General features: G+C 39.2%; 2 long non-coding RNA genes across 2 annotated transcripts in view; both read right to left on the bottom strand.

Annotated features, from left to right (window-relative positions):
- LOC135765263 (uncharacterized) overlaps positions 1-25,698 on the bottom strand; it is a 612,169-nt gene that overhangs the window by 41,777 nt on the left and 544,694 nt on the right. The gene's annotated exons all lie outside the window — the stretch shown is intronic.
- LOC135765267 (uncharacterized) lies at positions 13,414-18,538 on the bottom strand. Its single transcript, XR_010540595.2, has 5 exons — positions 18,466-18,538; positions 17,864-17,918; positions 17,260-17,410; positions 16,948-17,106; positions 13,414-15,649 (listed from the first exon to the last, which is right to left on the bottom strand). It is a non-coding gene; the product is annotated as an uncharacterized lncRNA (long non-coding RNA).

Raw genomic sequence — 25,698 nt, 5'->3', positions numbered from 1 at the left:
AATAGTTGGACACAAAGTTGTGTATGTATGAGTTGTGTGTACAAATTAACACAAGCAGAGTAAAATACTTTATTTAATACACAGGCAATAAATAAAGCCCACACCATGACAATTTGGTTGCTCAGAATGAATAGATTTGTGTGCAATACATTGCTTTCCACAGCAGGTGTCACTAGAGAGAACACTGTTCATGAGGCCTCGGGTAACTGAACCTTTTGACGAACCAATGGCCTGGAAAGCCTCAGTGGTTCAGGAAGCCTCATTTGGCCATCACTACTCACAGACGAATAGCATCTCAGGAAAAGTGTAAAGAAAACTCTTGATGCACCATACATGAAACCATGTGCTCTGCACTGCTCTCTGATAGAACTGAACAAAATGGCTGAACAACCAGTAGATGGCAGTATAACTCATCAAAAAGTCATTTCAAAATAGAAGTCCTATTAGGGGGCAGCACAATGGTGACAAATAAATGAAAAACTTCATGTTGCAATGCATGCTGGGTATCAACAAATTACAAATCTCATTCAGGACTCCCAGCATGCACTGCAGCATGGATAAATAATGTTTTTTTTTACAATTTTATTTGTCACCATGGTTGAGATTCATACTCTGATTCTTGAGGTTTGTGTGTCCCAATTATACAGCAGATATTTTTTGTCCAAAGTTTCTAAAACTCCTTAATGACAAACTGCTGTGAAAGTGCTGGATCTCATTTACATCATTGACAGAAAATACACTTTTGATTAGTAAATTAATTAGGTGATGATCTTTACCATTATGTACCAACTACCATAGAATTACACTATTAACTTTACATGTTCATAACTGTTACAGCCCTGCCTATTTTCTCTTTTGTTTAAGATTGCAGGTTCCTCCTTGATGGGCGGGACTCCAATGTTGATTATTGGCACCTGTTGCACCCTATTTAAGAAGCTCATGGAGCCGTGATCGGGACTTGATCTCTATCTTCAGCGGAATGAATGCGCATCTGGAGGGTCGAACAGACAGAATGGCGAAGGCGGTTGGCAACAGCTGGACTGTGAATGGACAGGAGAGTGTGGAGGGAAGTGACGGATCAGGAAGTGATCTAGGAAGTATGGAAGTAGGTGGCGCGGTGTATGAAAAATGGGAGATAACTAAAAATAACAAACGGAAAAATAAAATAAAAAATAAAACGGATGAAAGTGACTCAGAAAGGGGACTGATTACGGAGGAAAAGAGACGAGAGGAGTATGTGGTTTTTGCTAAACTTCTGGATGAAAGAGACTCATTTGGATGTATGAATCCAGTACAGTTAACAAAATCGTTAAATAAAGATATTGGAGAAATAAAGAGTGCTAAGATATTAAGAAATGGTGCCCTGTTGATTGTTTGTAAAGATGACAGACAGCAAGCAAAAGCAACCAAAGTGAACATAATAAATGGGAAGAAAGTAGAATGCTCTTTGGCATTCAGGAAATTTACAAAAGGAGTTATTACTGGGATTCCGATAAATGTATCAGTTGAAGATGTCAAAAGAAATATAGCAAATGCAAGGGTAAATGAAGTCAGATGGCTAAAAATAAACAGGAATGGAAATGTGCAAGATAGTCTTTCGGTTTTGATCAATTTTGATCAGGAAAAGCTCTCTGAAAAGTGTACATTGGATTTATGTGCTATGATGTGAGATTATATATACCCCCGCCAATAAGGTGCTTCAAGTGCCAAAGATTTGGACATGTAGCGGCAGTGTGTAAGGGAAAGCAAAGATGTAGTAAATGTGGTGAAGAACATGAATATGGGAAATGCGAAGAGGGGACAAAGCTGAGATGTTGTAATTGTGGTGGGGAACACAGCTCTGCTTATAGAGGATGTGAGGTTAGCAAAAGGCAGGCCGAAATACAGCGTGTTAAGGCCGTACAAAGAGTCAGCTATGCAGAAGCAACAAAGAGGGTTTCAGGAAATGTTACAATGGTTAATCAATCTAGAAACAGGGGTAAAGAAATGAATAAGTGTCAAGGATGTGAGAAGTTGAAAGAGGAAACTCTGATAGTTAAAAAGAATGATTTTGTATTATTTATGGCAGAGATAATAAATTGTTCTGCACAGACAAAAAGCCGAAATGAAAGAATCAAAATAATTGTCAAAGCCGCAGAGAAGTACCTAGATGTTAAAGGGCTGCTTTGGGAGACCGTTAGGGACTCCCTTAGTGATGAGATACAAACCTCTCAAGCATGTACTGGTTCATCGTAATGTAATTGACTGTACTACAGTGGAATGCAAGGAGCTTAATTGCAAACGGTCAAGAGTTTAAAATATATATTGATAACTTATTAGAGAAACCTAATGTTATGTGTATTCAGGAAACCTGGTTAAAACCGCAATTGGATTTTTATAATTAAAGATTATAATGTAATTAGAAGAGATAGAGAAAATTGTAGAGGGGGTGGAATAGCTACATTTATACAAAACGGAATGAAATATAAAGTAGTACAAATAAATAAGGATTATGAGTCGATTGTAAGTAAGGTTTGGACTGAAAGAGGGTGTGTTGATATTATTAATTACTATAATCCTTGTGAAAAATTAAGTCAAGGTATTTTAGAATCTGTGGTGGGTCCATTGGATGACAATGTAATGTGGTGTGGTGATTTTAACTCCTATAATTCATTATGGGGGAGTAATAATATTGATGCAAACGGTCAACTTATTGAAGAATTTATTGATGATAATTATTTAGTGTGTATTAATAATGGAGAGGGAACATGATATAACAGTATTCAAAATACAGAAACAGTACTTGACCTGACATTTGTATCAACAGAATTAGCAGGAATCAGTACATGGAAAGTGAGCAAACATACTACAGTAGGGAGTGACCATTATCCTGTAGTGACAACAGTTGGTACAAAGATATGTTTTGAAAAAGGAAAGAGAAGTCCTAGATGGAAATTGGAAAAGGCAAATTGGGAAATATTTCAAGAAATCTGTGGTAATAGATGTATGGCCCTACTAGAAGAAGACCAAAAAGATGAAAATATATTTAATAATAAAATAGTTAATGAAATAATACAATCAGCTGAGGAAACAATTCCTAAAACAACAGGAATTAACCGTAAAAAGAATGTACCTTGGTGGAATGATGATTGTAAAGCAGCTGTAAAAACAAGAAACAAAGCTTTTAAACAACTTAAGAAACAGCACTCTATTGATACTTTGATTCAATATAAAAGGACCCAGGCGATAGTAAGGAAAACAATAAAAATACAAAAACGAAAATTTTGGAGGCAGTACTGTGACAGTATTGGAAGAGAGGTGCAACTGTCAGATGTATGGAATATGATTAGGAAAATGGGGGGGATTAGAAGGAACAATGAGTTACCAGTGATGGAAAGTGCAGATGGATTGGCTGTTAGCAATATAGAAAAGGCTGAACTTCTTGTTAAAACATTTAAGAAAGTTCATAGCTCTGAGAATCTTACAGAAGGAGCAAAACAATGTAGGTTTAGAACTTTAACGGATTACCCTAAGTTATTGGAAAAAGAAGATGTGTCAGATAGTTTACTTGACTTGCCATTAAACATGTTTGAATTAAAAAGAGCAATCACTGGTGCTAGACAGACTACTCCTGGAAGCGATGGTGTATGTTATAAAATGTTGGAAAAAATGACTGATTATTCCTTAGGAATAGTTCTTAAATTATTTAACCTAATATGGGATAAAGGTAAACTCCCTTCAGTTTGGAGACAGGCAGTAATAGTACCTGTTCTTAAACCTGGGAAAAATCCATCTGATCCTTCCAGTTATAGGCCTATTGCCTTAACTTCTCATTTATGTAAAGTAATGGAAAGAATAATTACTGAAAGAGTAACATATTTTATAGAGAGTAAAGATCTTCTATCCCCGTATCAGAGTGGATTTCGAAGGGGTCGGAACACAATGGACTCTGTTTTATGTCTAGAGTCAGACATTAGAAAGGCCCAGATCAACAAAGAAGCTGTAGTGGCTGTCTTATTTGATGTGGAGAAGGCATATGACATGCTCTGGAAAGAAGGCCTATTAATAAAACTAAAGTCTTTGGGAATTGGAGGTAGAAGTTCCCTTTCGAGGAACTCGAGCTGCGTCGCCATAGCAACGCTTTGGGGAACGCCTCGGCGTGACTAATCTGAAGCACGTGTAAAACATAATCAATAATTTGATGATTGGATACTGACCGTGATGCCGTGCGGACCAGGGGTATAAGGAGGCATCCCACACAAACACACTCGCTTTTAGTGCCTCAGCAAGTGACTACGTGTATGTTTGCATAAATCTGAAGTGTGTTTAAGAAGTTCAAGTATGTGTATTTCCCTGTCAGCGCGATATCACAGACAAGGATACACATGTATATGTGTCTTCGAGCGCAGCACGCACAGTTGGCTTTTGAGGAAACTGGCTGTGTGCACTGTGAGCATTCCCGTGCACGTGTTGCGCTCCAGCTTCGCGCTTAGAGAAGGATATCTCAGGCTCGCGCCCTCACGGATCCGGTCCCGCTTCTGTCGAGGCAGAGCGGTGACTGCACTCATGCGTGCAGGCGGAGGTATCCCCGCCTACACCCGTGACATCTGTCTCTCGCTCTCTAGGAAGCTTGGGTTCGCGGCTGCGATCCTGCTTCTCAGTGGCGGTTGCACTCGTGGGAGTCGCCATATGATTTCGCGCAGGCGGCGGTTTCTCCGCCTGCACGTGAAGTCCCTCTCTCTCACTCGCCGGATCGGGAAGGCGCCCTGCGTGAGAGCCATATATTTTCAGCTGTCTTTCTCCGGAGAGATGGATCATCTTCATAATCCGCCTACTGTTTAAGGCTAAACGTGCAGTTTCCACGTGAAGCCTCCTCTTTTTACAGTATGAAGGTATTATATATACATACGTTTTTACACCTGTATGTGTAGGCTATGTATGTATATCTACCTGTCACAGCCTGGCTGAGCCTGCATGAGCTGTTTGTCATTGTTTGATGAGTCAAACAGTGATTTTGTGTCTATGCTGTGTGTTGCTTGTACAGCTGTGCACAGCATTTATTCTCCTGATCGACCGCTGGTGCGCCATAATTCAGATAATGATTTTGTGTGTTACGATTCGAGATCCTCATCTGCTGAGGCGGGTGACGTCTTCGTTCGTGGCACTCACTTTCTTATTGAAGCAAAGCAGCTCACACCTCATTTATGGTGCCTGCTTCCATTTGGTGCGTAGTACGACAGGCAGCCCCCATTAACCTTCACCTGCATACAGCTGGCTCCAGTAGTGGAGCATGGCTACATTCTTGTGCAGGAGGCTGTAGAACCTCCACATGAGAAATGACAGCTTACAGCCTTTACTTTAATGTTCCAAAAGTAGGGGAATCGTTCAGTGATGCGGCTCAGTTCTATGCTGTTACTGAAACCGATTGTGATGCAATCAGATCCGAGGACTGATTCCTTACATTAGAGCTTATGTCTCCATTCAACATGGGGGGGGGGGTTTCCCGAGGGGAAACCCGTCTCGCATGATCAAAGTCGCGCACCGTTGTTTGCGTGCTCTGGTAACAGGAAGAAAGCCATGGCTTCTGTCCCAAGGTCCTGTGTTGGGTGCGCGTTGTCGATGTGTGGCGCTGACAACAGACGCATCCCTCACAGGTTGTTGCGATTATGGAAAGCCAAAAGGATCAAAATCGCATCATTGGATATGGCACTGAAATTGCCTTGGAAATATGGTGGTATGGGTTGGACTCCCATTTCCTTCCAGACCTGATGAGCCATCATGTGCTTGTCCAGATAGACATCACATCAGTGGTTGATTAATAAATTATTAAGGAGATCTGCTATCAAAGTCACGCATCGTTGCCTGTGTGCTCTGGTGGTGTGGAGAAAACCTTGGTTTCCATCCTAAGGCCTGTTTTTGGGTGCGTGCTACTGGTGTGTGACACTGACACCAGAACGCACTCCCCACAGGTTGGAGTACAGTATGGAAGGCCGAGAGGTACAAAATCACTACATTATTGATTTTGGGATAATGGCATTGTGGTCTCTGGACAAACTGTGCTCGTTGACGACAATTTAGATCCCAGGCCACTTGAATATGGCAGATGCCCTGTATGGCAACACCCATTGCTAGGGAGTTGAGACTCCGGCCAAATGTGGTGAACCCCATTTGGAGAGGATTTGGACGCGCAGAGGTGGATCTGTTTGCGTCTCAGGACCGCACACACTGCCCAATGTGGCTTTCTCTTTTCCCCAATCTCTCTGCCACAGAAGTTCTGGAGGAAGCTTGCCAGAGGTATGGCCTGTCAGTTTGGCCTCTGAGGGGGCCAGGCTCGTAGGCTCAGGTCTCCCAACTGAGGTTGTGGAGACCATACTTTACTCCTGACAAACCCAGTTAACTGCCCTGTTTATGTGGTGCTGAGGTTTCTGTAGGAGCAATTCCCTGCTGGTTTAACTCCTTCCACTCTTAAGGTTTAGGTGGCAGCAGTCTCTGCCTACCATACTCCTTTGGAAGGATGTCATGTTCCCAACTGAGGTTGTGGAGACCATATGATTACTCCAGAGCTCCCCCAGGAGCTTAGGCACTAAGTGGAGAAACTTCACCTCATGGTGTTCAGCTCACCTGACAGACCCAGTCAACTGCCCTGTTTATGTGGTACTGAGGTTTCTGCAGGAGCAATTCTCTGCTGGCTTACTTCCTTCTACTCTTAAGGCTTAGGTGGCAGCAGTTTCTGCCTACCATACTCCTTTGGAAGGATTTCATGCTCCCAACTGAGGTTGTGGAGACCATATGATTACTCCAGAGCTCCATCAGGAGCTTAGGCCCCATGTGGAGAAACTTAACCTCATGGTGTTCAGCTCACCTGACAGACCCAGTCAACTGCCCTGTTTATGTGGTACTGAGGTTTCTGCTGGAGCAATTATCTGCTGGCTTAATTCCTTCCACTCTTAAGGCTTAGATGGCAGCAGTTTCTGCCTCTACCATACTCCTTCTAGAAGGACCTCATATCTCTTCTGGACAACCCTCAAGAGAGCTTTATGCCCTTAAGTGGAGAATATTTCACCTATTGGTGTTTAACTCCTCTTACAAACCCAGTCAACTGCCCTGTTTATGTGGTACTGAGGTTTCTGCAGCAGCAATCCTCTGCTGGCTTAACTCCTTCCACCCTTAAGGTCTAGGTGGCAGCAGTCTCTGCCTACCATGCTCCTTTGGAAGGACCTCATGCTCCCGAATGAGGTTATGGGAACCAGATGATTACTTCAGAGCTCCCTCAAAGAGGAAGCTTATGCCCTAAAGTAGAGAAATTTCACCTTTCGGTGCTCAGCTCACCTGACAGACCCAGTCAACTGCCCCTTGACGTGGTACTGAGGTTTCTGCAGGAGCAATTCTCTGCTGGGTTAACTCCTTCCACCCTAAGGTTTAGGTGGCAGCAGTCTCTGCCTACCATACTCCTTTGGAAGAATGTCATGCTACCAACTGAGGTTGTGGAGACCATATCATTACTCCACCTTTAAGGTATAGGTGGCAGCAGTTTCTGCCTACCATACACTTCTGGACTCTCTGAGGGCAGTCTACATACCACGCCACCTGAATGTGGCAGATGCCCCTTCGAGACAACAGACATCTCCGATAGGAGTGGAGACTTCATCTAGATGTGGAACCACATCTGGAAAAGGTTTGGACGCGCAGAGGTAGATCTGTTTGCATCCCAGGACACCACACTTTACCCACTGTGGTTTTCCTTGGTACAGGCGTGGCCGAGGCTACGTCTGTATGCCTTTCCCCCCTGGTTGTGTTTGTCCTTCCACGGGGAAACTTTATTCCCTTAAGTGGGAAATTTTCACCTCTTGGTGTTCAGCTCATCTGACAGACCCAGTTTACTGCCCTGTCGATGTAGTTCTGAGGTTTCTGCAGGAGCGTTCTCTGATGAGTTTACTCCTTCCACCATTAAGGTTTAACGGCAGCAGTTTCTGCCTACCATACTCATGTGGAAGGCTCATCAGTGGGTAGACACCCATAAGTGGCTCGCTTTCTTTGTGGCACTCGCAGGTTGCGACCTGTTAGCCGCACTAGGGTGCCTACTTGGGACCTAGCGGTCGTGCTGGAAGGGCTCTCGTTGGCTCCGTTCGAGCCACTTGAGACTTCGCCAGATAGGTTTCTGGCCTTTAAGACTGTGTTCCTTCTGGCTATTAATTCTTTAAAGCGAGTGGGGGACCTTCAGGCCCTGTCGGTATCCCCGACATGTCTTGAGTTTGCACCTGGGATGGCTAAGGCTTTTCTACACCCAAGGCCAGGTTATGTTCCCAAGGTGCTGAACAATGTGCCGAGGCCCATTGTTCTGCAGGCCCTTTGTCCTCCCCCATTCAGGAGTGCGGACCAGGAAAAGCTGAATTTGGTGTGTCCTGTGCGAGCACTGGATACATATGTTCACAGGACTGCTCAGTGGAGGAAGTCCGAGCAGCTATTTGTGTGCTTTGGTTCACCTAGAAAAGGTTTAAATAACACAGGTTATTTGTTTTTCAAGGCGGAATAGAATTACCCCCCTCTCTTTAAAATTATATGGAAATCGTCTGGAACAAGTAAAAGTTGTAAGGTTTCTAGGGGTTTGGTTTGATGAAAAACTGACTTGGAAAATTCATCTGGATAAAGTTAAGGACAAGGGTAAAAAGATTATTAATATTCTTCGGTGTTTATCAGGGCAAGAGTGGGGAGCAAGCAGAGCATCATTACAAAATATATATTGGGCACTCATGAGGTCAGTTTTTGATTATGGTTGTATAGCTTATATGTCAGCAGCAGAAACAAACCTTAAACAATTAGATGTTTTACAAGCCCAAGCCTTAAGAATCTGTAGTGGATCATTTAAATCCTCACCAGTATCGTCATTGCAGGTGGAAATGGGAGAAATGCCTCTAGAAATCAGACGAATGAAGTTGATGTTGGCATATTGGATAAATATCAGAGGACAAAAGGTTTCTCATCCTGTCAAAAGTATATTGACGGAATGCTGGGAACATATTGGGACTAACATCAGAAGTTTTGGATGGATTGGTGATGCTGAGGCTAAGAATATAGGTTTACATCAAATACAGTACAGCAATACATTATCAATATCCGTAATTCCTCCCTGGTTATTTCCCTTGCCAAATGTTGACCTCAATATACAACAGGAAATAAATCGAAAATCTCAACAAATTCCAGTGTGGTATGTAGTGCAGAATTATTTTGAGATAAATTTCCAAGGTTTAGTAATTTTATATACAGATGGGTCAAAGGATCCACAATCAGGACTTGCAGGTGCAGCTGTATATATTCCAAGATATGACCATTATATTAAAAAAAGAGTTACTAATCATATTTCTGTCTATGCTATAGAACTATTGGCGATATTAATGGCCCTGCAGTGGATAGAGGAGAAAGGAATAAATAAAGCAGTCATTGCATCAGATAGTTATTCTGCACTGGAAAGCATTAGATCTGGCAGATCTTCTTATAGGATGGATATAATCAATGAAATATTTCATAAGTTATATAATTTAAAGATTATAGGCATATCAGTTCAATTAATTTGGGTTCCTGCTCATGTTGGCGTAGAAGGGAATGAGAAAGTGGATAAAATGGCTAAAGAAACTTTGAAATTAAAACAGGTAGATCTACATGTCCCATTAAGTAAAGCCGAAGCTAAAGCACACATCAGGAATTATGCACAATCAGTATGGCAGGAATATTGGGATGACACTGAAAAAGGTAGACATTTATATAATATACAAAAACAAGTTGGTGCTGGGAGAAAGGAAAGCAGGAATCAAAAGGAAGGGAATATAATAACTCGTTTGAGAATAGGTCACACAGGACTTAATAATACTTTATTTAAAATTGGTAAACACCCAACTGGGGAATGCAATGAGTGTAGTCAACGAGAAACTGTTGAACATGTTCTGCTTCACTGTAGGAAATACAATAAAGAAAGATGTCAGTTTATTCAGTCATTAAAGAATGTTGATCACAAAGACTTTACTATAGCAGGTATTCTAGGGGAAAGAAAAATATATGACTACATCATTAAATTTATAAGAGAAACAAAGTTAAACAAAAGAATTTAGCTTTTCGTTTTTTTTGTTCTTTTTCTTTTTAATTAATTCACGTATCTCATAAGCATGTATCCTGTTTCACACTCCAGTCCAGGTAGTGGCGGTAATGCACCTACTAGTTGGTTTGCCAACCGCCAATAAACACCAAAGAAGAAGAAGAAGAAGTGATCGGGGCTCTCTCATTTCTGTTTGTTTGTTTGAAGAGTGGATTGATATTTTGTGTTCTCATTTGTTTTCCACAACTCCACAAACCCCAAACTCTAACAATTATTTGATTTGATTCTTTTGTTATTCTTTAATATTTTGACCCTAGACATTATTTGATTAATTTGAAATAAATTTATAACTTTATTGGAACTCATTTTTGTTCAAGTGTCCTCTTTATGTTGTGACTTTGAGCCGGGTCGTAACATAAATTGGAAGCTCGTCCGGGATCAAATTCTGGTTTGAAGTTGGGGTTTCGTGACTTGTTTTTCAAGTTTTTGAGAGTGGAGCATGGAAAAGGTTCATAGTTATTGGATTAATAGAGAACTCCGGTTAGGTAGAGTGGTCCAGCTCGGTTGCTAGACAATCCTTCCAACGGAGCACTGTTTGTTTTGTTAGTTTGTTTTGTTAAATTAAAGTTTGTTAAATCCTTGTTATTTTTGAAGGTATCCCGGGTGGAGATTTAATCTCTGTTGGGGGTGCGCTATTCAGGGCCTGGTGTTTTACCAGGTGACATGAAGTTGAGCATTTAAAGTGGCCCCGAGCCTGGTAAGCCTTTGAAGATTAGAGAGGTTAGTTTTTTTTTGTTTTTTGCGTAGTGTTTTACCGGAGTTGTTCTCTAGTGTCCATGCCAATTGGTGTGGTACTTTGAATCAATAGCTAGTGTTGGGAACTTGTGATTTTTTTTTATTATTTTTTTTGAGAGAGAAATTTTTTTGTGTGTGTTTTGTCATCCCCACTTTCTTCAAATTTGTAAGTAATTTTACACCAGCAACAAATGTAAGTAGTCAATAGTTAACATGCAGTTTTGTGGTAGCTACCTTGTTAAAGATTGTCAGCAGATCAGGAGCGATTGCGTGACTTATGAATTAATCTCTTTCTTTGTAAGAGTATTATATCGTTAGCATGTTACTGGCGGAGAGGGTTTTGTTAAACCTTTGTATTCGTTCTCCATAGAGGAGATAAGGTGACTGATTCTGATTTGTTAATTGGTGTAGATTAGGGTTGTGCCGATAGACGATATCATCGTCCATCGTGATGGTTGACTGACATCACGATGGAGAGACACCATCGTGATGCCACGCCCCCTCCCCACTCCGCTGCGAGTCGACATACACTTACTCTCTTCTATATTGACTATAGTTAACCTAATATCTTTGCGTGAATTGCTCTATAAATTAAATAGAAGACGTGAGACGTGACGTGTGTTAGTCTGTGAAAATATCCTGTCGGGCATTTGATCTTGACTAGATAACAGATGGGCACGGATATTCGAATGGCAATAATAATTCGAATTTAAAAAATGCTATTCGAATGTTTGTTTGTTTTTAATGTGCCACCAAAGGGTAACAACTTATTTAATGCTTTTTCACTTCATCTATACTGTCTTTTACAGACTTAAATGTAAAATATACATGAACATTAATTTGTATGTATTTCTGATTGTTTGGCAATGCAGATTGCAGACGAATTTAAGTTTTTCCTTTTATCTCCGGGTTTGTCCCCGCCGCGCCGTATTTGGCCACTGGCTCAGTGAGGGCTCACGTGTTATTAAACGTGCTTCTCCGCCGCCCGAATCAACACATCATGAGAGATTTGTAAGCTTTCTGTTATAAAGTCTACTTTATTTTTGTTAATAAAGAGACAGACACGGAGAACGAAATGAAACGGAGAGCATTTATTATATGCGGTGCTCTTTCGAAAATGAACCGGATAACTGCACTTGGCAGTTTAAAGCAAAGCACCGTCTTTGTAAAATGTTGTTAAATTAAGCTAACGTTAGTAACTTTGCACAGTCAAAAATAATGTATCGAGCCAGCTTACGTTATTTGTAAAATAATGTTAAATACAGATTTTCAATCTTGTTCAATCCGTCAGTTGTTTTTATCGGATAACCATCATCAGGAAGAGTTTTCTCCGCAGCACCGGCATTATTGTATCTAGTCAGAAGAACGGGCTTTCACCGAAGCAGGTAGGATAAATATGGTTTTCTTTATTCACAAATACGTCAAACTAAACTGAGAAGATATTTATATGGCGACTGAGCAGTCGGTTAGATGTGTTTTTTCGTTTGCTCCGGGCTCTTGGTGTTTTGAGTCTGTTTAAATGATGATAGCCTACTTTGTCAAGTCCTCAAACTTTAAACTTCGCAAGTCCTCAAACTTCGCTTAGATTTGGGGTTAGTGTATAATATTTGGTATAATATAATGTATGTAACATCAAACAGTAATGAATTAATACTAACGACCGACTTGAAACTAAGGATTTGACTAGACTTCGCTCCGCATTAAGTTTTAACGCATTTTTTTCTGAAGGATATTTTTTAAGAAGAATTTAAAATATATATATATATTTTTACAATGTTTTCAACTTAAAATACATACATATATATACATACAGAATATAAGTTTAGCTTGCTGTGGATATTTCCTAATTATAAGCCTTCTGTGAAATTATGACAAAATGAAAAATACAAAACACGCATGTCTTAATTAACATAATTTAAATAAACGAATATTCGTTCTTTAAGAGCTTAAATATTCGAAAAATTAAATATTAAAAAAATTAGTAAATTACTGGAAAATGCCCATCCCTAATCTTGACATTGCTAGAATCTTGTCTTTTTACATGTTTTACATTTATCTTAAAATATTTAATTTTGTACAAGAAAACAGCCCATATTAATCATTTATTAGTAGCCTTTTGTAGTGTCTCGGGAGATCGTGCTCATTGTTACATTGAGGCTATACTGCACTGAAGCGGCAGATTAAGATATAAACCCAGAATTCAGGGAACGTCAAGAACAAGAAAACGGGAACAACACTCCGACCGAAACGCGGGATTTACATACACAGACCATGTTTAAATTTAGATGTGTCTGGCCCTGTTCACTTTGTCTAGTTTTAATAAGCTGCGGATTGAAGTGCTGGCTGCTCCCCGCAGTGCTGAAGACCCGCTCTCTGACGGAGTACTGGTGGCACATATGCACAGATATTTACGTGCATAATTTGGAAAGCGCGGAGGAGTCGTTGGGTTAGTAAAATAATGAAATTATAGCTTTTAAATAGAAAAAAATATTTATGTAAAGATATTAAAAGGTGCTTAAAAGTGCACAACTCTTCTTCAGTGGATTAAAGCTACACTGTAAGAAATTTCCCCGTTAATTTACGGTAAAATACTGGCAGCTGTGGTTCCAGCCATTTACTGTTATTTTACAGTTTTCCCACTGTTTTTTCATTTTACAGTTGTGCTGTTATTTTACAGTTTTCCCACCGTTTTCCATTTTACAGTTGTGCTGTTATTTTACAGTTTCCCCACCGTTTTCCATTTTACAGTTCTGCTGTAATTTTACAGTAAAGTACTGGCAGCAATGGTTCCAGCCATATACTGTTATTTTACAGTGTTGCCTCCGTTTTCCATTTTACAGTTGTGCCGTAATTTTACAGTGAAGTACTGGCAGCAATGGTTCCAGCAATTTCTTATAATTATACACACTCATTACTGTTTGTTTTCTTACATTTTTAAGTTGTGAAACATAACACAAGTTAGTTAATATTTACTCTACTGTCTGATATCCTAACATCTAATAAAAAAAGAGAAATGACTGACATAGTGCTCCATTTTCCATTTATTAATACAACTGTTATTACAATCTTTAAACAATCTTTTAGCACTGTAAACATTTACAAGTATGTTTAACAATAAATGCACTGTCACAGAGAAACGGTGCCATTAAAAAGCAACCACAGAGTAAAGTAAGACCACATCACAAAAATAAAGTGCAATTGAAGGAGCTACGGAGTAACAGTTACAGTGAATTAACAGTATGTTAACTCTTTCCCCGCCAGTGTTTAAAAAAAGGTGACAGCCAGTGCCAGCGTTTTTAATGATTTTTACAAAAGTTTAATGCCTTCAAGAAAACATTCTTCTTTAACTATATAAACCTTCAATATATCAAATAGAATCAAATAAAATAACAAACCCCTCTGCTTTCAAACAACAATAAAAAAAATTCATCCTACCTTAAAGGTAGGGTAAGACATTTTGAAAAATGCTAACGGTAGCCGCCTAGCAATGAAATCCCGATCCCACCCTCAAGTCAAATCGCTCTCCAAAGTCACGCCTCTTTCCAAACACATGAACACGCACAGATCAGACGGTCACGTCTCATGTCTCATTCACCAGTGAGAAAACTTTGCAGTACAAAGTGAACAAAACACTTCCAAAATAACCAACATAAACAACTGGTTTACATCAGAATTAGTTTAAGCACACGTTCGGTTGTGTAGACGTAGTAACTATATCGTTATGCTAATCCGCAAACGAACACAAATTTCATAAGCAACACAATGTTTCATCAAAGTAGAATATCTGAATCCATCTCAGTACAAACATATCGCGTACCTACCTTACCAAAATAAACAGTGCAACGACCCTTTCAGACCCTTTGCCTCCTGTAGCTGTTTGCATCTCGTGGTAAAGCACTAAAGTTACTGATGTTAATTTGGGTTTTTGCTCTTGCTGATCCAGGCAGTTTTTGCTGTTGTTGTTATAAAAGATGCATTTAGTTTTGTTGCTCCTGTGTAGGTTGTCAATTCAGCAGAAAAGTTGTTGCTGTTCTCGCTGTTTACAGACAGAGCGCACGTGAACGCGCCGATGACGTATGGTATCTGCGTGGACTCGCTGCGCGGTGGGAATTCAAATTACGCTTACGTATGAGGGACATAAAAGGAAACGTCCGTTCGGACCGAAATCTATGATTTGTTGAACATTTTTTGGTCCTACGCCTTTCACAGATGACATAAATTTTTACAAATACATTTAAACAACTTAACACAGTGATTGCTATCAGGATGTGAGGAGACTTTTAACCAGCATAACTAAAAATGTTTCAGGATCAAATCTGTTACCCTACCTTTAATTAGTTCTTTTTTACCACCTCTCAAATATGTGTAGGTTTCTTCAAAAAGACCATATTTTGAGCAAAAAGCTGAGATAATGGCGATTTTGTGAAAGACTTCTGATAGAAATCCGGAGCAATAATCAAAACATACACCGAGTTTAAATTGTTTGACCTGAGGGGTTGTTTCCAGGTTGTATAAGTTGGGTATGAGCGCTATAATAGCGGAAATACGGACTGCTATAAAAACTTGTCAATGGCGGGAAAGAGTTAAAAACAGAAATCACAGAAAAAAGTGCAACTCAAGGAGCTAAAAACAAACTTACAACAAGAAGAAAAAACTGCCAGCACGGCACAACATATTTTAAAAACCTGGCATGAAATGAAGAACACATTAATCAAACTAATTGTTGGAAAAAAATTTAAGTGTCTTACTCCAGCTTCTGATTGCTCTGGCCTGAGAGGAAATCCAGGTCTGTAGATAGAAAACATTTTTTTTAAATGTTAGTAACAAAATATAGCATATGGCAAAAGCTAGTGCTCATACACTCTGAAAACACTTTTTAATTTATCAGACAAAACACAATCTTAACAGAACTGCAGGTCAAGAGTTAGCCAGAAAGGAGTGAACAATTACAGTATGTCACAAAAGTGAGTACACCCCACATATTTAGCAATATTTTAGTATCTTTTCAAAGAGACAATACTACAGAAATGAAATTTGGATATGTTTCAGAGTTTTAGTGCTTCTTGTATAGAACTATAGATTTATTGTCCTCTGTACATAACTTGACATACAGCCATTAATGTCAAAATAACTGGCAACAAGTCAGTGAGTACACCCTAAGTGATAATAGATGTATATGGTTAAATCATGCAAAGCCACATGTCCTATTCATAATTCATGTTTTCATCTGCTTGTAAGAACAATGCATGTCTATCTTGTATTAGAGCTGTTCAAATTTGATGCTTTGAGTAGAATTCTCTCATACTGACCAATGGATGTTGACCATAGCACCTCATGGTAAACAACTCTGATGATTTGAGAATTAGAATTGTTGCTGTCCATAAAGAGGGGCTAGGTAGGCTATAAGAAGGTCAGTAACAACCTGAAACTGAGTTCCAGTACAGTGGCTAGGGTCATACAGAAGTCTTCCAAGACTGTTTCCACTCAGAACAGGACATGCAAGGGTCAATCAAAGAAGTTGAGTCCTTGTGCTATGCGTCATTTGCAGAAACTGGCTTTAAAAACAGATGCACAAGTGCTGCCGACAAGAGCATCAAAAAACGCTCTGGTTGCCCTGCCAACAACGCTATAGAAAAAAAGTAGTGGCCACTCTGACGCCCGAATGCACTCTCTGGAATACGTTTCCACCTTTAGGTTGGATGTCATCAAACCACGTCATAGCTCATTACCATAATGTAAAGGGTGTACTCACTTTTGTTGCCAGCTATTTTGACACTAAGGGCTGCATGTTAAGGTATTTTCCCAGGACAGTAAATATATACTGCTATACAAGGAGCACGTTGACTACTTTAAAAAATATATTTACTACTATAAAGTATGTATAATTTATTTCTATTGAATTGCCCCTTGAGAAGACATGCTAAAATATTTGCTGAAATGTGAGGGGTGTATTCACTTTTGTGACATACTATATGTGTATAATTAAGAGTTAACATACACTCTTACCACTGAATTTGAAAGTAGATTAGGGGTGAAAACTCTTTCAGCAAGCATGTAAGTGGTGGGGGGTAATTAAGTTTAGTTACCTAGACAAAATCCCATTCGAAACGGATGAGGTTCTTTAGGAGGGATGCAACTTCTGGGTTGACAGTAGCAGTCTTCTTATTCACATTCTTTCCAGTCTTCTTAACGACCTTGACTTTGCTGGTCTTCGAGCCTTTTTCAGGGTTTATCCGACAAATTGTCTAAGGGTATTAATAAATATATTTATATAAAAAAACACTTACACAGTCGACCCTTTTTAATTTAATTAATGCATTAAATATATAGTTGCTGAAATTAGGGAGTAATAAAAGAGAAAGCAATTTACAGGTTACAGAAGAAGAAAAATAAAATACCTCTAAATAAAATCCAATGTGCCACATGCCTCTGGATACTGAAGATTTAAGACGTAGTACATTGCGAATAGTAGAAATCTTGCAGTCCGAAATCTTGGGTATACGGCCTCACAAATCACACGACCCTCAAGGATAATCATCTCTGACCTCCCTGAAAATATAAATTTAAAAAATCTGTAATAAAATAAATAAATAAATAGTTCTCAGGGTGTATTTTTTCCAGTTATGCTTAGATAATGGTCTATGACTTTTCTGTTATCAGAACACATACATTTTCATGAGTAAATTGGAACTTTGCACATGTCCAACCTAAGTAAGCGAAGCCCATAGTCAAAATAACATGTAAATGAAGCATTACAATAATCCACACGATTCCAGTTTATTAGTGAATGTTTTCTGTGGTGAAATCTACATGTTTGTAAGAAGCTATTTCATCATTAAGATTTCTCTGTTCTTCGTGCATTACAATACACAGAATAGACACAGGCCAAGCACTGCTTGCATCACAATTTGTGTCTGTGTACTTGCATGTGCCTCACAAATACACAGATAGTACTGCTTAAGTCAATACAAAGTTTGCAAGAAAACATGTCGTTAAACTTACCTAATATAGCGTTGTTTACTGTCTCAGAAATACAAGTACATCGATTGAATGTTTCCTGTACAAGATAAAAATAAAACAATTAATTTATTTCGGGTTATTAACTTTTTGGAGAAGACTTGAAAATGCTTGACCTGTTGTTGATTGTCAACATCTCTCTGCAAAACGCGATTCGCGCTAAAAACAGTCAAAAATAACTGCTACTGACTAACGACCTCATTGGCTTTTTGAATTAGACTACCAACTTACATAAAAGCCTACGTGTAAATCTCAAATCAATCGTATCAAATACGAGTAACGTACTTTTGCGTGAATTATATTGCGTGGTGTAAATTTACTTCACATGTGCATCTGGTATTAAAAATCAAACACACAACAGATACACATTAAAGTTACTACTAAAAATGTCGAATTTATATCGCACATTTTAAACCAAGCAAAGTATTTGCTGTAATAATCAAAGGTTGGAGAAAACTGAGTAACGAATGTTAAGAACTGCCTCAAAACGCGATTCGCGTCAGGTAGCAGAGTCACAAATACTTCTTAAAAGACATTTTACAAATTGAGGGAAGCATAATGAAATAACAACAAAATTACAAACTTACATTGAATCGTGTCCTTCGTAACAACGGAGGAAAAGCAGGAGAAGAGATGAGCTGCGACGTCATCTTGGTTACCGCGCTGTTTTGAAAAAGAGTGATGAGTTAAAAATCCCCCCTCCCCACAACGCAGAACTATACGTCAGCGCCGGCCGAGGCCGGAAGTGGGCGGAGAAGCAGTGTGTGCCTGACTATTTAAATTATTTTCTTAGTTTGAATTTTTTTATTTTATTTATTTGTATTTATTTTGGAGTAGGTACAGCTAGTGTGTTATGCTTTATTAAAATTAGTCCTTTTTGTTTTTTCACTCTACTATAGAATTGATCTTTAAGAAAAAGATTTTCTTTGTTTAGTTGTGAAATTGAGTATTAAAAATGTCTTTTAAACAAAATCAAATGTTCAAGCTTTGTTCCCAGCCAACATTTGTATATAGGGCCCATATGGGTATGAATTGGGCTGAAAAATGGGCCCTATATAGGATTGTCCGCGGGTTCCATAATGGCCTCATGCTAATTGCCCACATGGATTTCATGCAGGACTGCACTTGCCACTAGGTGGGCCCCACCTGGGCAATATGCACAACACCCATATTGGGCCCAGATTTTAGTTTTATGTGGGTACTACATAGGGACAACACGGTCATGAAATATGGGTTGTAAGTGGGATTGTCCGCGGGTTCCATGTTTGCCCCTTGTCAATTACCCATGTAGGTTATCTGCAGGATTCCACTAGGTGTTTGGTGGGCCCCAATTGGGCAATATGCATAATGCCTATGTTGGGCCCAGATTTGAGTTTTATGTGGGTACTACATAGGGACAACATGGTCATGAAATATGGGTTGTAAGTGGGATTGTCCGCGGGCTCCATGTTTGCCCCTTGTCAATCACCCATGTAGGTTATCTGCAGGATTCCACTGGGTGTTTGGTGGGCCCCAATTGGGCAATATGCATAATGCCCATGTTGGGCCCAGATTTGAGTTTTATGTGGGTACTACATAGGGACAACATGGTCATGAAATATGGGTTGTAAGTGGGATTGTCCGCGGGCTCCATGTTTGCCCCTTGTCAATCACCCATGTAGGTTATCTGCAGGATTCCACTGGGTGTTTGGTGGGCCCCAATTGGGCAATATGCATAATGCCCATGTTGGGCCCAGATTTGAGTTTTATGTGGGTACTACATAGGGACAACATGGTCATGAAATATGGGTTTTAAGTGGGATTGTCCGCGGGCTCCATGTTTGCCCCTTGTCAATCACCCATGTAGGTTATCTGCAGGATTCCACTGGGTGTTTGGTGGGCCCCAATTGGGCAATATGCATAATGCCCATGTTGGGCCCAGATATGATTTTTATGTGGGTACTACATAGGGACAACATGGTCATGAAATATGGGTTGTAAGTGGGATTGTCCGCGGGTTCCATATTTGCCCCTTGTCAATCACCCATGTAGGTTATCTGCAGGATTCCACTGGGTGTTTGGTGGGCCCCAATTGGGCAATATGCATAATGCCCATGTTGGGCCCAGATTTGAGTTTTATGTGGGTACTACATAGGGACAACATGGTCATGAAATATGGGTTGTAAGTGGGATTGTCCGCGGGTTCCATATTTGCCCCTTTTCAATTACCCATGTAGGTTATCTGTAGGATTCCACTGGGTGTTTGGTGGGCCCCAATTGGGCAATATGCATAATGCCCATGTTGGGCCCAGATTTGAGTTTTATGTGGGTACTACATAGGGACAACATGGTCATGAAATATGGGTTGTAAGTGGGATTGTCCACGGGCTCCATGTTTGCCCTTTGTCAATTACCCATGTAGGTTACCTGCAAGATTTCACTGGGTGTTTGGTGGGCCCCGATTGGGCAACATGCATAATGCCCATGTTGAGCCCAGATTTGAGTTTTATGTGGGTACTACATAAGGGCAACATGGTCATGAAATATGGGTTGTAAGTGGGATTGTCCGTGGGTTCCATGTTTGCCCCTTGTCAATTGCCCATGTAGGTTATATGCAGGATTTTAATGGGTTTTAAGGTAGTTCCCAAATGTACAACATAAGCAAAACCCATCTGGGACCCATATTACAGCTCTAAATGGGTGCTACATGAAGACTACCTGATCTAAAATCTGGGTTGCTGTTGGGATTGTATGTGTTTCTGCTACATCTACTTGAGTTTCAGCTTTGAAAAGCTGTGGGAGAGGTTGAACCAAAAATTTTAAATGTTAGTCTGAACTTGCATTAAAGGTCACATATGGTCAAAAGTGAAATTTTGTGGCTTTTTTCATGATAACTGAGGTCTAGGGGCTATGTAAGTACCATATAAGTTTCAAAACAGTCATTTAAGAGTCAAATTCACACAGCCTGCTTGAAGTAGCTGTGAGTTAAAACAGTTCGTTTGTACTTCCGTGAATTTGCTACGTCACCGCGAGACATTCGCCGCCTTCAGTCTCCACCCCGAGCACGGTCCACCATCCACTGCCCCACCCCCTTGTTGCTAAACAAACTCCATCACAGCACGTGAGAAAATGCTGTTCAATTGATGGATGTCAGGAAACTAAATCATTGCAAAGGCTTCTGAAAACATTAATATACGAGAACAATGGCTAATATTCATTTAATTAGAAATTCCTCAATAATTAGTTCAACTTTAGCCGTCTGATCTAAACATTTCACAAGTGACTGCTTCGGTGTGGCAGTTCAGTGCTGGTTTGTCCAGGAATCTACTCATCAAAGATGTTGCAGTCCTTTGTTGGATCCGACCTTAAATCCACAACCCGTAAGTAAACACATATTAAGCAGGGCTGCACGATAACTTGCACGCGATTGTCACGCGAATCTCGTCGTTAGTAAAGCGGCATCACCTGCTCTCAGAACCGGCTGCCGGTTGCCGCTTCTGAAAGCAGCTGATGGTGATTTACTACTAATCAATGAACCGGCTTTACTGAAGGGATGCACGAGACAATCGCATGCGAATTATCAGCAGTCCTAACTTTTAAATTACATTATGGAGCCAGAGAAAACTGAAATGATATATTGTAAACAATTATGCAATGCTAACGTGTTTGCTAACTAGATGCTAAAGTGTTGTTTTGTAACGTTAAAGTTTTTGGTAGCCACCGGTTTTGATAGAATATCTGTTGGAAATCAGACGTTGTTTGTATTCTTAAGTTACAGACACAAGCCCTTTTGGTGTCTGTTTGTTTATTGAGTTAAACATGGTAAGGTTAAAATCTCTTAGTCTCTGTGTCTATTGGTTTACTAAACTAACATTTAGTATCCAGAAACTAACACTTAGTGTAATTCCATGGGTAACTTTATTTCAACTGCGTATTTCACTCATAAAATAACAGGCCTATCAGAAGAGAGGCTCATGAATATTACTATTACATGCCAAAACGACCTGTTTTTAGCAGAGCTCCTGAAAGAGGAGCTGTAAAAAATATATAGAGATTGTTTTTGGTACTTAAACAGCAAATATATATTCTTAAGGACATCATAACCTAAAATAAAACTCTAGAAAGCCTAAAAATATGTGACCTTTAAACTACACAAGAAAAACTATTTGAGTCTGTCACCATATATACATTTGTTGCAAAATTGACCAAGCTTTCAGAATAGAAGTTGTGAACCAAAGAATCATATAACCCCCTTGACAATATCTAGGCAAAAAATACCCCAAAAGACACAATTCCCAACAAAAGGTACAAAAAAATATAAATCTTAGGTCAGCAGCTAGTAAATACAATAACTAGTTAGGGTGTAATTAATTTGTTGCAGGTAAAAACATTATTTTAGTAAACTGCATATTTAATAAGACATATCCAGTGTTATCCAGTTAGCATATTATTTGTAATGAGATGAGTGTGATGAAGCCCTGGATTAGCAGGGCAGAAGAAGCACACAGTGACACTGAAATCCTTTCAAATTCCATTTTTATTTAACTAACCATCATGCCACATTTGTTACAATGGCACAAAACTATTTTAGAACCTTTTAGGGTCTTGAGTGTTTTGAAAAGTATATCCTTCAATAAATACAGTAACAAGATAAAGTCTATTGACCTTTTGGAATTTCATAGCTTTCTAAATAAATTTCAAGTCAAGAATATTGAACAAACATAATGGTTCTAAAAAAAATTAACAATAAAGAAATGAAAGAACAGAATTATTTAAGAACAGCCAAAAAACTCATAGTGCTTGTGAAAAAAGTATGTAAACTTTTAAGCCAACAAGACCTCTAAAAAGCAAATTGGAGTCAGGTTTTATCACACCTGGAGTCTCTTTAAGATAATGCATTTGGAGGTGTGGACTACAGCTACTTTGAAGTTTACTTTTGGAGTTCATTTTTTTATATGAGCCATGCCTCACCAAAAAGAGCTTTCAGAAAAGCTACAATCAAGAATTGTTGCTTTACATGAAGCTGGAAAGGGTTAAAAGTTATGTCAAAGACTTTAGAAATTCACCAGTCTACAGACATACAATCTACAAATGGAGATGCTTTTGGGACTGTTGCTACTCTACCAAGAGATGGACGCCCAGTCAAAATGACACCAAGAGCACCACGAAGAATGAGGTAAAGAAACAACCCAGAATGACATGCAAAGATTTGAAGGCATTATTGGAACTCTCTGTATGATTGTCTACAACACGTAAAACACTGAACAAGCAGTGTATCCATGGAAGGACACCAAAGAAAGTCACTACTTACAGTACTAAAAGGAACATTGCTATTCCCCTGAAATTTGCAAAAGAACAAATTGACATTCCAACAGTGGTATTTGGCAAAATGTTTTGTGGACTAATGAAACAAAGATTGAACTATTTGGAAAAAACACACAGCACTACATCTGGCATAGAAAGGGCACGCGATATCATTGTGAAAACATCATCCCAACTGTAAAGTATGGTGGAGAAAACATGTTGATTTGGGCCTTTTTTGCTGCATCAGGGCCTGGCCAGCTTGCAATCATTGAGGGGAAGATAAATTCCCAAGTTTATCAGACAATTCTTCAGGATAATTCTGTAGGAGGATTGTCTGGGTGATGCAACAGGACAAAGATCCAAAACACCAGAGCAAGTCCACAAGAGAATGGCTTCAGAAAAACAAAATCCGCCTTTTGGAGTGGCCAAGTCAAAGCCCAGACCTCAACCCAATAGAGATTTTATGGATTAACTTGAAGAAGGCCATACACATGATAAGTCCAAATATTGAAGCGTGAGCGCTCTTTTGCTGTTAACTGTCATATTAGCAGAAACTTTAAAAAGAGAGCGTTTACTCCGACCTTGTTTGAGGCTGAAAGGTGCACAAAGACGCAGGAGAGAGTGAGAGAGTGGAGTCCGGTTCTTCAAAGCAACTGTAAACTTCCCTCACCACAACGTAAGGCCTGCCTCTCCCCTCATTCGATTGGACAATGGAAAGATGGGAATGACGTCGGGCGCTTTTCCGCCCTCAGCGCTCCTTCAAAAGCTCGTGCTGTGACTGGCGGCAAAAACCACAAGGCGTTCGGCACCCATAAACAGTGTGCAAACACTCCCTGCCTAAATAATATTATTCAAAAAAGGCGCCTGCAACTGCCATAAACACGTTTGATGTGGTTGGCCTCTAAGTGTGTTCAATATAGACATGAAAGATCAGAAGTTGTGTTATTTTTTAGACACATTATGTTAGATGGAGATCAGATCACATTTTATGAAAAATGTATTTAAAAAAAAGTATGAAATTCCAAAAGATTTACATTCCTTTTCTAGCCACCGTATATAGTATGAGGAGGTATGTACTTTGATAAGTTTATTGCAAATAAAATTTGAAAACAATTATATTTAAAGGGGCCATATCATGAAAACCTGGTAAACAATTCTCTGCAAGCATGTGAAAAAATAGGTAATTGAAATTTGGCTCCCCTTGTGATATCAGAAGAGGATCTTATTATAATAATAACACTCCTAAATCTGCACTATCCAAACATGGCACTGCCATTTAGTGCAGAGAGTGAGAAAAAATAATTGACAGCACAACTGAGTTTCAATCTCAACAAACCACCATCATTGTGATCTGTGTTTGCATTTTAAAGGACACGTTTAAAGGACGCAGTTTTGCCCGGACCTGCAAAGTGGCAATTTTAACATGCTATAACAAATTATCTATATGATATTTTGAGCTAGAGCTTCATATATGTACTCTGGAGACACCAAAGATTTATTTTACATCTTAAAAAACTCTTGTGAAATGGCGCCTTTAAAAGTAAATTAAAGTAGATAATTACAAACACAGTTTTTCAATATTTTACTATGTTCTTCCCTCAACTTAGCCGAATAAATACATATCTCTCTTTTCTCAATGTGTACACTTAAACTTAACTTGATATTTCGCAGAGTCTGCTCAATCTACTACGTTAGTACAGGCGTGTTGGTTATATTGACCGTAGTTTAAGCAAGAGGGGGAGTAGTCAGGAGTGATGATGTTACTGTGCCCAAGGTCGAAGTGCTACAAACTAAGTGCAATATAGTTATATTTTTTACCATACTTCCTCGTGTAACTACTCATGTAACAGTCTTTGAATAGGGAAAACATTAGGGGTGTTCAAAAAAATCGATTCACATTTGATTAATAGAATTTCAAAAATCGATTCATAAATTTTTTTGTAATGCTGTGTTACTAATGTCCTGAAATAAGTTTATCTCACTATTCCCATAGATGACGCTGCGTCGTATTCACTACGGTTCTTGCAGGGGTTCTTGCAGGTTTCAGCAAGTTAAATTTAAGACCTTTTTAAGACCTTTTAAGACCATTATGAGTCAAATTTAAGACCAACACGACACATTACTAGAAGCATTCAAATGATCTCAGAAATTCTTAAAACGTTCTATTTTTATTGATTCAGTTATAGAAAAATATAAAATGAACGCAGTTTTAAAATAGATCATCAAAATACATGGAAATACATTATGCTTAACTCTATTAGACCGCGAGTGTTGGCGCCGACAAATTTTACCCATAGCCCTTTAGGAAGAGACTTCTGACAATGGAAGCCCAAAAATGGCTCATAGTGAGCCATTGAAATACATTGAGTTAGAGGCAAAGAGCTGTGATTTTTCTTGATTAATAGTCAAGAAATGCATTGATTTACAATATTTATACATCACACTAATATGTGTAAGTAGTATTTTTATAAAATTCTATTAACAATGTTTTTTGACAAATAAAATTCACTAATATTAGATCACTTGGTATGGTCAGC

Source organism: Paramisgurnus dabryanus, chromosome 11 (assembly GCF_030506205.2).
Source record: "Paramisgurnus dabryanus chromosome 11, PD_genome_1.1, whole genome shotgun sequence".
NCBI lineage: Eukaryota > Metazoa > Chordata > Actinopteri > Cypriniformes > Cobitidae > Paramisgurnus > Paramisgurnus dabryanus.
This window is presented reverse-complemented; position numbering and strand designations above follow the sequence as displayed.